Consider the following 12,408-nt stretch of genomic DNA (forward strand, 5'->3'; position numbering starts at 1 on the left):
AATAGTAGTCCAATCTGTGAGCAGCAGCACCATTCACAACAATATGTCCAATAGTAGTCCAATCTGTGAACAGCAGCACCATTCACAACAAAATGTCCAATCGTCGTCCAATCTGTGAGCAGCAGCACCATTCGCAACAATATGTCCAATAGTAGTGCAATCTGTGAGCAGCAGCACCATTCAAAACAATATGTCCAATAGTAGTCCAATCTGTGAGCAGAAGCACCATTCACAACAATATGTCCAATCGTAGTCCAATCTGTGAGCAGCAGCACCACTTACAACAATATGTCCAATAGTAGTCCAATCTGTGAGCAGCAGCACCATTTACAACAATATGTCCAATAGTATTTCAATCTGTGAGCAGCAGCACCATTCACAACAACATGTCTAATCGTAGTCCAATCTGTGAACAGCTTCACCATTCACAACAATATGTCCAATAGGAGTCCAATATAGTAGTCCAATCTGTGAACAGCAGCACCATTCACAACAATATGTCCAATAGTAGTCCAATCTGTGAACAGCAGCACCATTTACAACAATATGTCCAATAGTAGTCCAATCTGTGAGCAGCAGCACCATTCAAAACAATATGTCCAATAGTAGTCCAATCTGTGAACAGCAGCACCATTTACAACAATATGTCCAATAGCAGTCCAATCTGTGAACAGCAGCACCATTCACAACAATATGTCCAATCGTAGTCCAATCTGTGAACAGCAGCACCATTCACAACAATATGTCCAATAGTAGTCCAATCTGTGAGCAGCAGCACCATTCACAACAATATGTCCAATAGTAGTCCAATCTGTGAGCAGCAGCACCATTCACAACAATATGTCCAATAGTAGTCCAATCTGTGAGCAGCAGCACCATTCACAACAATATGTCCAATAGTAGTCCAATCTGTGAGTAGCAGCACCTTTCACAACAATATGTCCAATAGTGGTCCAATCTGTGAACAGCACCATTCACAACAATATGTCCAATAGTAGTCCAATCTGTGAGCAGCAGCACCATTCAAAACAATATGTCCAATAGTAGTCCAATCTGTGAGCAGCAGCACCATTCACAACAATATGTCCAATAGCAGTTCAATCTGTGAGCAGCAGCACCATTCACAACAATATGTCTAATCGTAGTCCAATCTGTGAACAGCAGCACCATTCACAACAATATGTCCAATAGTAGTCCAATCTGTGAGCAGCAGCACCATTCACAAAAATATGTACAATAGTAGGCCAATCTGTGAGCAGCAGCACCATTCACAACAATATGTCCAATCGCAGTCCAATCTGTGAACAGCAGCACCAGTCACAACAATGTGTCAAATAGTAGTCCAATCTTTGAGCAGCAGCACCATTCACAACAATATGTCCAATAGTCGTCCAATCTGTGAGCAGCAGCACCATTCACAACAATATGTCCAATAGTAGTCCAATCTGTGAGCAGCAGCACCATTTACAACAATATGTCCAATAGTAGTCCAATCTGTGAGCAGCAGCACCATTCAAAACAATATGTCCAATAGTAGTCCAATCTGTGAGCAGCAGCACCATTCACAACAATATGTCCAATAGCAGTTCAATCTGTGAGCAGCAGCACCATTCACAACAATATGTCTAATCGTAGTCCAATCTGTGAACAGCTTCACCATTCACAACAATATGTCCAATAGGAGTCCAATATAGTAGTCCAATCTGTGAACAGCAGCACCATTCACAACAATATGTCCAATAGTAGTCCAATCTGTGAGCAGCAGCACCATTCACAACAATATGTTCAATAGTAGTCCAATCTGTGAACAGCACCATTCACAACAATATGTTCAATAGTAGTCCAATCTGTGAGCAGCAGCACCATTCACAAAAATATGTCCAATAGTAGGCCAATCTGTGAACAGCAGCACCATTCACAACAATATGTCCAATAGTAGTCCAATCTGTGAGCAGCAGCACCATTCACAACAATATGTCTAATGGTAGTCCAATCTGTGAACAGCAGCACCATTCACAACAATATGGCCAATGGTAGTCCAATCTGTGTACAGCAGCACCATTCACAACAATATGTTCAATAGTAGTCCAATCTGTGAACAGCAGCACCATTTACAACAATATGTCCAATAGTAGTCCAATCTGTGAGCAGCAGCACCATTCACAACAATATGTCCAATAGTAGTCCAATCTGTGAACAGCAGCACCATTCACAACAATATGTCCAATAGTAGTCCAATCTGTGAACAGCAACACCATTCACAACAATATGTCCAATAGTAGTCCAATCTGTGATCAGCAGCACCATTCACAACAATATGACTAATGGTAGTCCAATCTGTGAACAGCAGCACCATTTACAACAAAATGTCCAATAGTAGTCCAATCTGTGAGCAGCAGCACCATTCAAAACAATATGTCCAATAGGAGTCCAATCTGTGAGCAGCAGCACCATTCACAACAATATGTCCAATAGTAGTTCAATCTGTGAGCAGCAGCACCATTCACGACAATATGTCTAATCGTAGTCCAATCTGTGAACAGCTTCACCATTCACAACACTATGTCCAACAGGAGTCCAATATAGTAGTCCAATCTGTGAACAGCAGCACCATTCACAACAATATGTCCAATAGTAGTCCAATCTGTGAAAAGCAGCACCATTCCCAACAAAATGTCCAATAGTAGTCCAATCTGTGAGCAGCAGCACCATTCACAACCATATGTCTAATAGTAGTCCAATCTGTGAGCAGCAGAACCATTCACAAAAATACGTCCAATATTAGGCCAATCTGTGAACAGCAGCACCATTCACAACAATATGTCCAATAGTAGTCCAATCTGTGAACAGCAGCACCATTCACAACAAATGTGCAATAGTAGTCCAATCTGTGAGCAGCAGCACCATTCACAACAATGTGTCCAATAGTAGTCCAATCTGTGAGCAGCAGCACCATTCACAACAATATGTCCAATAGTAGTCCAATCTGTGTGCAGCAGCACCATTCACAACAATATGTCCAATAGTAGTCCAATCTGTGAGCAGCAGCACCATTCACAACAATATGTCCAATAGTTGTCCAATCTGTGAACAGCAGCACCATTCACAACAATATCTCTAATAGTGGTCCAAACTGTGAGCAGCAGCATCATTCACAACAATATGTCTAATGGTAGTCCAATCTGTGAACAGCAGCACCATTCACAACAATATGTCCAATAGTAGTCCAATCTGTGAACAGCAGCACGATTCACAACAATATGTCTAATAATAGTCCAATCTGTGAACAGCAGCAAAATTCACAACAATATGACTAATGGTAGTCCAATCTGTTAACAGCAGCACCATTCACAACAATATGTTCAATAGTAGTCCAATCTGTGAACAGCAGCACCATTCACAACAATGTGTCCAATAGTAGTCCAATCTGTGAACAGCAGCACCATTCACAACAATATGTCCAATAGTAGTCCAATCTGTGAGCAGCAGCACCATTTACAACAATATGTCCAATAGTAGTCCAATCTGTGAGCAGCAGCACCATTCACAACAATATGTCCAATAGTAGTCCAATCTGTGAACAGCAGCACCATTCACAACAAAATGTCCAATCGTCGTCCAATCTGTGAGCAGCAGCACCATTCGCAACAATATGTCCAATAGTCGTCCAATCTGTGAGCAGCAGCACCATTCACAACAATATGTTCAATAGTAGTCCAATTTGTGAGCAGCAGCACCATTCGCAACAATATGTCCAATAGTCGTCCAATCTGTGAGCAGCAGCACCATTCACAACAATATGTTCAATAGTAGTCCAATCTGTGAGCAGCAGCACCATTCAAAACAATATGTCCAATAGTAGTCCAATCTGTGAGCAGAAGCACCATTCACAACAATATGTCCAATAGTAGTCCAATCTGTGAGCAGCAGCACCATTTACAACAATATGTCCAATAGAAGTCCAATCTGTGAGCAGCAGCACCATTCACAACAATATGTCCAATAGTAGTCCAATCTGTGAACAGCAACACCATTCACAACAATATGTCCAATAGTAGTCCAATCTGTGAACAGCAGCACCATTCACAACAATATGACTAATGGTAGTCCAATCTGTGAACAGCAGCACCATTTACAACAATATGTCCAATAGTAGTCCAATCTGTGAGCAGCAGCACCATTCACAACCATATGTCTAATAGTAGTCCAATCTGTGAGCAGCAGAACCATTCAGAAAAATATGTCCAATATTAGGCCAATCTGTGAACAGCAGCACCATTCACAACAATATGTCCAATAGTAGTCCAATCTGTGAACAGCAGCTCCATTCACAACAAATGTGCAATAGTAGTCCAATCTGTGAGCAGCAGCACCATTCACAACAATATGTCCAATAGTAGTCCAATCTGTGAGCAGCAGCACCATTCACAACAATATGTCCAATAGTAGTCCAATCTGTGTGCAGCAGCACCATTCACAACAATATGTCCAATAGTAGACCAATCTGTGAGCAGCAGCACCATTCACAACAATATGTCCAATAGTTGTCCAATCTGTGAACAGCAGCACCATTCACAACAATATGTCTAATAGTAGTCCAATCTGTGAGCAGCAGCATCATTCACAAAAATATGTCCAATAGTAGTCCAATCTGTGAACAGCAGCACCATTCACATTAATATGTCCAATAGTAGTCCAATCTGTGAACAGCAGCACCATTCACAACAATATGTCCAATAGTAGTCCAATCTGTGATCAGCAGCACCATTCACAACAATATGTCTAATGGTAGTCCAATCTGTGAACAGCAGCACCATTCACAACAATATGGCCAATGTTAGTCCAATCTGTGAACAGCAGCACCATTCACAACAATATGTTCAATAGTAGTCCAATCTGTGAACAGCAGCACCATTCACAACAATATGTCTAATAGTAGTCCAATCTGTGAACAGCAGCAAAATTCACAACAATATGACTAATGGTAGTCCAATCTGTTAACAGCAGCACCATTCACAACAATATTTTCAATAGTAGTCCAATCTGTGAACAGCAGCACCATTCACAACAATGTGTCCAATAGTAGTCCAATCTGTGAACAGCAGCACCATTCACAACAATATGTCCAATAGTAGTCCAATCTGTGAGCAGCAGCACCATTTACAACAATATGTCCAATAGTAGTCCAATCTGTGAGCAGCAGCACCATTCACAACAATATGTCCAATAGTAGTCCAATCTGTGAACAGCAGCACCATTCACAACAAAATGTCCAATCGTCGTCCAATCTGTGAGCAGCAGCACCATTCGCAACAATATGTCCAATAGTCGTCCAATCTGTGAGCAGCAGCACCATTCACAACAATATGTTCAATAGTAGTCCAATTTGTGAGCAGCAGCACCATTCGCAACAATATGTCCAATAGTCGTCCAATCTGTGAGCAGCAGCACCATTCACAACAATATGTTCAATAGCAGTCCAATCTGTGAGCAACAGCACCATTCAAAACAATATGTCCAATAGTAGTCCAATCTGTGAGCAGAAGCACCATTCACAACAATATGTCCAATAGCAGTCCAATCTGTGATCAGCAGTACCATTTACAACAATATGTCCAATAGTAGTCCAATCTGTGAGCAGCAGCACCATTCAAAACAATATGTCCAATAGTAGTCCAATCTGTGAGCAGCAGCACCATTAACAACAATATGTCCAATAGTAGTTCAATCTGTGAGCAGCAGCACCATTCACAACAACATGTCTAATCGTAGTCCAATCTGTGAACAGCTTCACCATTCACAACAATATGTCCAATAGTAGTCCAATATAGTAGTCCAATCTGTGAACAGCAGCACCATTCACAACAATATGTCCAATAGTAGTCCTTTCTGTGAACAGCAGCACCATTCACAACAAAATGTCCAATAGTAGTCCAATCTGTGAGCAGCAGCACCATTCACAACAATATGTCCAATAGTAGTCCAATCTGTGAGCAGCAGCACCATTCACAACAATATGTCCAATAGTAGTCCAATCTGTGAGCAGCAGCACCATTCACAACAATATGTCCAATAGTAGGCCAATCTGTGAGCAGCAGCACCATTCACAACAATATGTCCAATCGTAGTCCAATCTGTGAACAGCAGCACCAGTCACAACAATGTGTCTAATAGTAGTCCAATCTTTGAGCAGCAGCACCATTCACAACAATATGTCCAATAGTCGTCCAATCTGTGAGCAGCAGCACCATTCACAACAATATGTTCAATAGTAGTCCAATCTGTGAGCAGCAGCACCATTCAAAACAATATGTCCAATAGTAGTCCAATCTGTGAGCAGAAGCACCATTCACAACAATATGTCCAATAGTAGTCCAATCTGTGAGCAGCAGCACCATTTACAACAATATGTCCAATAGTAGTCCAACCTGTGAGCAGCAGCACCATTCAAAACAATATGTCCAATAGTAGTTCAATCTGTGAGCAGCAGCACCATTCACAACAATATGTCTAATCGTTGTCCAATCTGTGAACAGCTTCACCATTCACAACAATATGTCCAATAGGAGTCCAATATAGTAGTCCAATCTGTGAACAGCAGCACCATTCACAACAATATGTCCAATGGTAGTCCAATCTGTGAACAGCAGCACCATTCCCAACAAAATGTCCAATAGTAGTCCAATCTGTGAGCAGCAGCACCATTCCCAACAATATGTCTAATAGTAGTCCAATCTGTGAGCAGCAGAACCATTCACAAAAATATGTCCAATAGTAGTCCAATCTGTGAGCAGCAGCACCATTCACAACAATATGTCCAATAGTAGTCCAATCTGTGTGCAGCAGCACCATTCACAACAATATGTCCAATAGTAGTCCAATCTGTGAGCAGCAGCACCATTCACAACAATATGTCCAATAGTTGTCCAATCTGTGAACAGCAGCACCATTCACAACAATATGTCTAATAGTAGTCCAATCTGTGAGCAGCAGCATCATTCACAACAATATGTCCAATAGTAGTCCAATCTGTGAACAGCAGCACCATTCACAACAATATGTCCAATAGTAGTCCAATCTGTGAACAACAGCACCATTCACAACAATATGTCCAATAGTAGTCCAATCTGTGAGCAGCAGCACCATTCACAACAATATGTCTAATGGTAGTCCAATCTGTGAACAGCAGCAAAATTCACAACAATATGACTAATGGTAGTCCAATCTGTGAACAGCAGCACCATTCACAACAATATGTTCAATAGTAGTCCAATCTGTGAACAGCAGCACCATTCACAACAATGTGTCCAATAGTAGTCCAATCTGTGAACAGCAACACCATTCACAACAATATGTCCAATAGTAGTCCAATCTGTGAACAGCAGCACCAATCACAACAATATGTCCAATAGTAGTCCAATCTGTGAGCAGCAGCACCATTTACAACAATATGTCCAATAGTAGTCCAATCTGTGAGCAGCAGCACCATTCACAACAATATGTCCAATAGTAGTCCAATCTGTGAACAGCGGCACCATTCACAACAAAATGTCCAATAGTAGTCCAATCTGTGAGCAGCAGCACCATTCACAACAATATGTCCAATAGTAGTCCAATCTGTGAGCAGCAGCACCATTCCCAACAATATGTCCAATAGTAGTCCAATCTGTGAGCAGCAGCACCATTCACAACAATATGTCCAATAGTAGTCCAATCTGTGAGCAGCAGCATCATTCACAACAATATGTCCAATAGTCGTCCAATCTGTGAGCAGCAGCACCATTCACAACAATATGTTCAATAGTAGTCCAATCTGTGAGCAGCAGCACCATTCAAAACAATATGTCCAATAGTATTCCAATCTGTGAGCAGAAGCACCATTCACAACAATATGTCCAATAGTAGTCCAATCTGTGAGCAGCAGCACCATTTACAACAATATGTCCAATAGTAGTCCAATCTGTGAGCAGCAGCACCATTCAAAACAATATGTCCAATAGTAGTCCAATCTGTGAGCAGAAGCACCATTCACAACAATATGTCCAATAGTAGTCCAATCTGTGAGCAGCAGCACCATTCACAACAATATGTCCAATAGTAGTCCAATCTGTGAACAGCAGCACCATTCACAACAAAATGTCCAATAGTAGTCCAATCTGTGAGCAGCAGCACCATTCACAACAATATGTCCAATAGTAGTCCAATCTGTGAGCAGCAGCACCATTCACAACAATATGTCCAATAGTAGTCTAATCTGTGAGCAGCAGCACCATTCACAACAATATGCCCAATAGTAGTCCAATCTGTGAGCAGCAGCACCATTCACAACAATATGTCCAATAGTAGTCCAATCTGTGAGCAGCAGCACCATTCACAACAATATGTCCAATAGTAGTCCAATCTGTGAACAGCACCATTCACAACAATATGTTCAATAGTAGTCCAATCTGTGAGCAGCAGCACCATTCACAAAAATATGTCCAATTGTAGGCCAATCTGTGTGCAGCAGCACCATTCACAACAATATCTCCAACCGTAGTCCAATCTGTGAACAGCAGCACCAGTCACAACAATGTGTCTAATAGTAGTCCAATCTTTGAGCAGCAGCACCATTCACAACAATATGTCCAATAGTTGTCGAATCTGTGAACAGCAGCACCATTCACAACAATATGTCTAATAGTAGTCCAATCTGTGAGCAGCAGCATCATTCACAACAATATGTCCGATAGTAGCCCAATCTGTGAACATCAGCACCATTCACAACAATATGTCCAATAGTAGTCCAATCTGTGAACAGCAGCACCATTCACAACAATATGTCCAATAGTAGTGCAATCTTTGAGCAGCAGCACCATTCACAACAATATGTCTAATGGTAGCCAAATCTGTGAACAGCAGCACCATTCACAACAATATGGCCAATGGTAGTCCAATCTGTGAACAGCAGCACCATTCACAACAATATGTTCAATAGTAGTCCAATCTGTGAACAGCAGCACCATTCACAACAATATGTCTAATAGTAGTCCAATCTGTGAACAGCAGCAAAATTCACAACAATATGACTAATGGTAGTCCAATCTGTGAACAGCAGCACCATTCACAACAATGTGTCCAATAGTAGTCCAATCTGTGAACAGCAACACCATTCACAACAATATGTCCAATAGTAGTCCAATCTGTGAACAGCAGCACCATTCACAACAATATGTCCAATAGTAGTCCAATCTGTGAGCAGCAGCACCATTTACAACAATATGTCCAATAGTAGTCCAATCTGTGAGCAGCAGCACCATTCACAACAAAATGTCCAATAGTAGTCCAATCTGTGAGCAGCAGCACCATTTACAACAATATGTCCAATAGTAGTCCAATCTGTGAGCAGCAGCACCATTCACAACAATATGTCCAATAGTTGTCCAATCTGTGAACAGCAGCACCATTCCCAACAATATGTCCAATAGTAGTCCAATCTGTGAGCAGCAGCACCATTCACAACAATATGTCCAATAGTCGTCCAATCTGTGAGCAGCAGCACCATTCACAACAATATGTTCAATAGTAGTCCAATCTGTGAGCAGCAGCACCATTCAAAACAATATGTCAAATAGTAGTCCAATCTGTGAGCAGAAGCACCATTCACAACAATATGTCCAATAGTAGTCCAATCTGTGAGCAGCAGCACCATTTACAACAATATGTCCAATAGTAGTCCAATCTGTGAGCAGCAGCATCATTCACAACAATATGTCTAATAGTAGTCCAGTCTGTGAGCAGCAGCACCATTCACAACAATATGGCCAATCGTAGTCCAATCTGTGAGCAGCAGCACCATTCACAACAATATGTCCAATAGTTGTCCAATCTGTGAACAGCAGCACCATTCACAACAATATGTCTAATAGTAGTCCAATCTGTGAGCAGCAGCATCATTCACAACAATATGTCCAATAGTAGTCCAATCTGTGAACAGCAGCACCATTCACAACAAAATGTCCAATCGTAGTCCAATCTGTGAGCACCAGCACCATTCACAACAATATGTCCAATAGTAGTCCAATCTGTGAGCAGCAGCACCATTCACAACAATATGTCCAATAGTAGTCCAATCTGTGAGCAGCAGCACCATTCACAACAATATGTCCAATAGTAGTCCAATCTGTGAGCAGCAGCACCTTTCACAACAATATGTCCAATAGTAGTCCAATCTGTGAACAGCACCATTCACAACAATATGTTCAATAGTAGTCCAATCTGTGAGCAGCAGCACCATTCACAAAAATATGTCCAATAGTAGGCCAATCTGTGAGCAGCAGCACCATTCACAACAATATGTCCAATCGTAGTCCAATCTGTGAACAGCAGCACCAGTCACAACAATGTGTCTAATAGTAGTCCAATCTTTGAGCAGCAGCACCATTCACAACAATATGTCCAATAGTCGTCCAATCTGTGAGCAGCAGCACCATTCACAACAATATGTTCAATAGTAGTCCAATCTGTGAGCAGCAGCACCATTCAAAACAATATGTCCAATTGTAGTCCAATCTGTGAGCAGAAGCACCATTCACAACAATATGTCCTATAGTAGTCCAATCTGTGAGCAGCAGCACCAGTTACAACAATATGTCCAATAGTAGTCCAATCTGTGAGCAGCAGCACCATTCAAAACAATATGTCCAATAGTAGTCCAATCTGTGAGCAGCAGCACCATTCACAACAATATGTCCAATAGTAGTTCAATCTGTGAGCAGCAGCACCATTCACAACAATATGTCTAATCGTAGTCCAATCTGTGAACAGCTTCACCATTCACAACAATATGTCCAATAGGAGTCCAATATAGTAGTCCAATCTGTGAACAGCAGCACCATTCACAACAATATGTCCAATAGTAGTCCAATCTGTAAACAGCAGCACCATTCACGACAAAATGTCCAATAGTAGTCCAATCTGTGAGCAGCAGCACCATTCACAACAATATGTCCAATAGTAGTCCAATCTGTGAGCAGCAGCACCATTCACAACAATATGTCCAATAGTAGTCCAATCTGTGAGGAGCAGCACCATTCACAACAATATGTCCAATAGTAGTCCAATCTGTGAACAGCACCATTCACAACAATATGTTCAATAGTAGTCCAATCTGTGAGCAGCAGCACCATTCACAAAAATATGTCCAATAGTAGGCCAATCTGTGAGCAGCAGCACCATTCACAACAATAGGTCCAATCGTAGTCCAATCTGTGAACAGCAGCACCAGTCACAACAATGTGTCTAATAGTAGTCCAATCTTTGAGCAGCAGCACCATTCACAACAATATGTCCAATAGTTGTCCAATCTGTGAACAGCAGCTCCATTCACAACAATATGTCTAATAGTAGTCCAATCTGTGAGCAGCAGCATCATTCACAACAACATGTCCAATAGTCGTCCAATCTGTGACCAGCACCACCATTCACAACAATATGTCCAATAGTAGTCCAATCTGTGAACAGCAGCACCATTCACAACAATATGTCCAATAGTAGTCCAATCTTTGAGCAGCAGCACCATTCACAACAATATGTCTAATGGTAGTCCAATCTGTGAACAGCAGCACCATTCACAACAATATGGCCAATGGTAGTCCAATCTGTGAACAGCAGCACCATTCACAACAATATGTTCAATAGTAGTCCAATCTGTGAGCAGCAGCACCATTCAAAACAATATGTCCAATTGTAGTCCAATCTGTGAGCAGAAGCACCATTCACAACAATATGTCCAATAGTAGTCCAATCTGTGAGCAGCAGCACCATTTACAACAATATGTCCAATAGTAGTCCAATCTGTGAGCAGCAGCACCATTCAAAACAATATGTCCAATAGGAGTCCAATCTGTGAGCAGCAGCACCATTCACAACAATATGTCCAATAGTAGTTCAATCTATGAGCAGCAGCACCATTCACAACAATATGTCCAATAGTAGTCCAATCTGTGAACAGCAGCACCATTCCCAACAAAATGTCCAATAGTAGTCCAATCTGTGAGCAGCAGCACCATTCACAACCATATGTCTAATAGTAGTCCAATCTGTGAGCAGCAGAACCATTCACAAAAATATGTTCAATATTAGGCCAATCTGTGAACAGCAGCACCATTCACAACAATATGTCCAAAAGTAGTCCAATCTGTGCACAGCAGCACCATTCACAACAAATGTCCAATAGTAGTCCAATCTGTTAACAGCAGCACCATTCACAACAATATGTTCAATAGTAGTCCAATCTGTGAACAGCAGCACCATTCACAACAATGTGTCCAATAGTAGTCCAATCTGTGAACAGCAGCACCATTCACAACAATATGTCCAATAGTAGTCCAATCTGTGAGCAGCAGCACCATTTACAACAATATGTCC

The sequence above is a fragment of the Pristiophorus japonicus genome, unplaced genomic scaffold (assembly GCF_044704955.1).
Source record: "Pristiophorus japonicus isolate sPriJap1 unplaced genomic scaffold, sPriJap1.hap1 HAP1_SCAFFOLD_80, whole genome shotgun sequence".
In the NCBI taxonomy this organism is placed as follows: Eukaryota; Metazoa; Chordata; class Chondrichthyes; family Pristiophoridae; genus Pristiophorus; species Pristiophorus japonicus.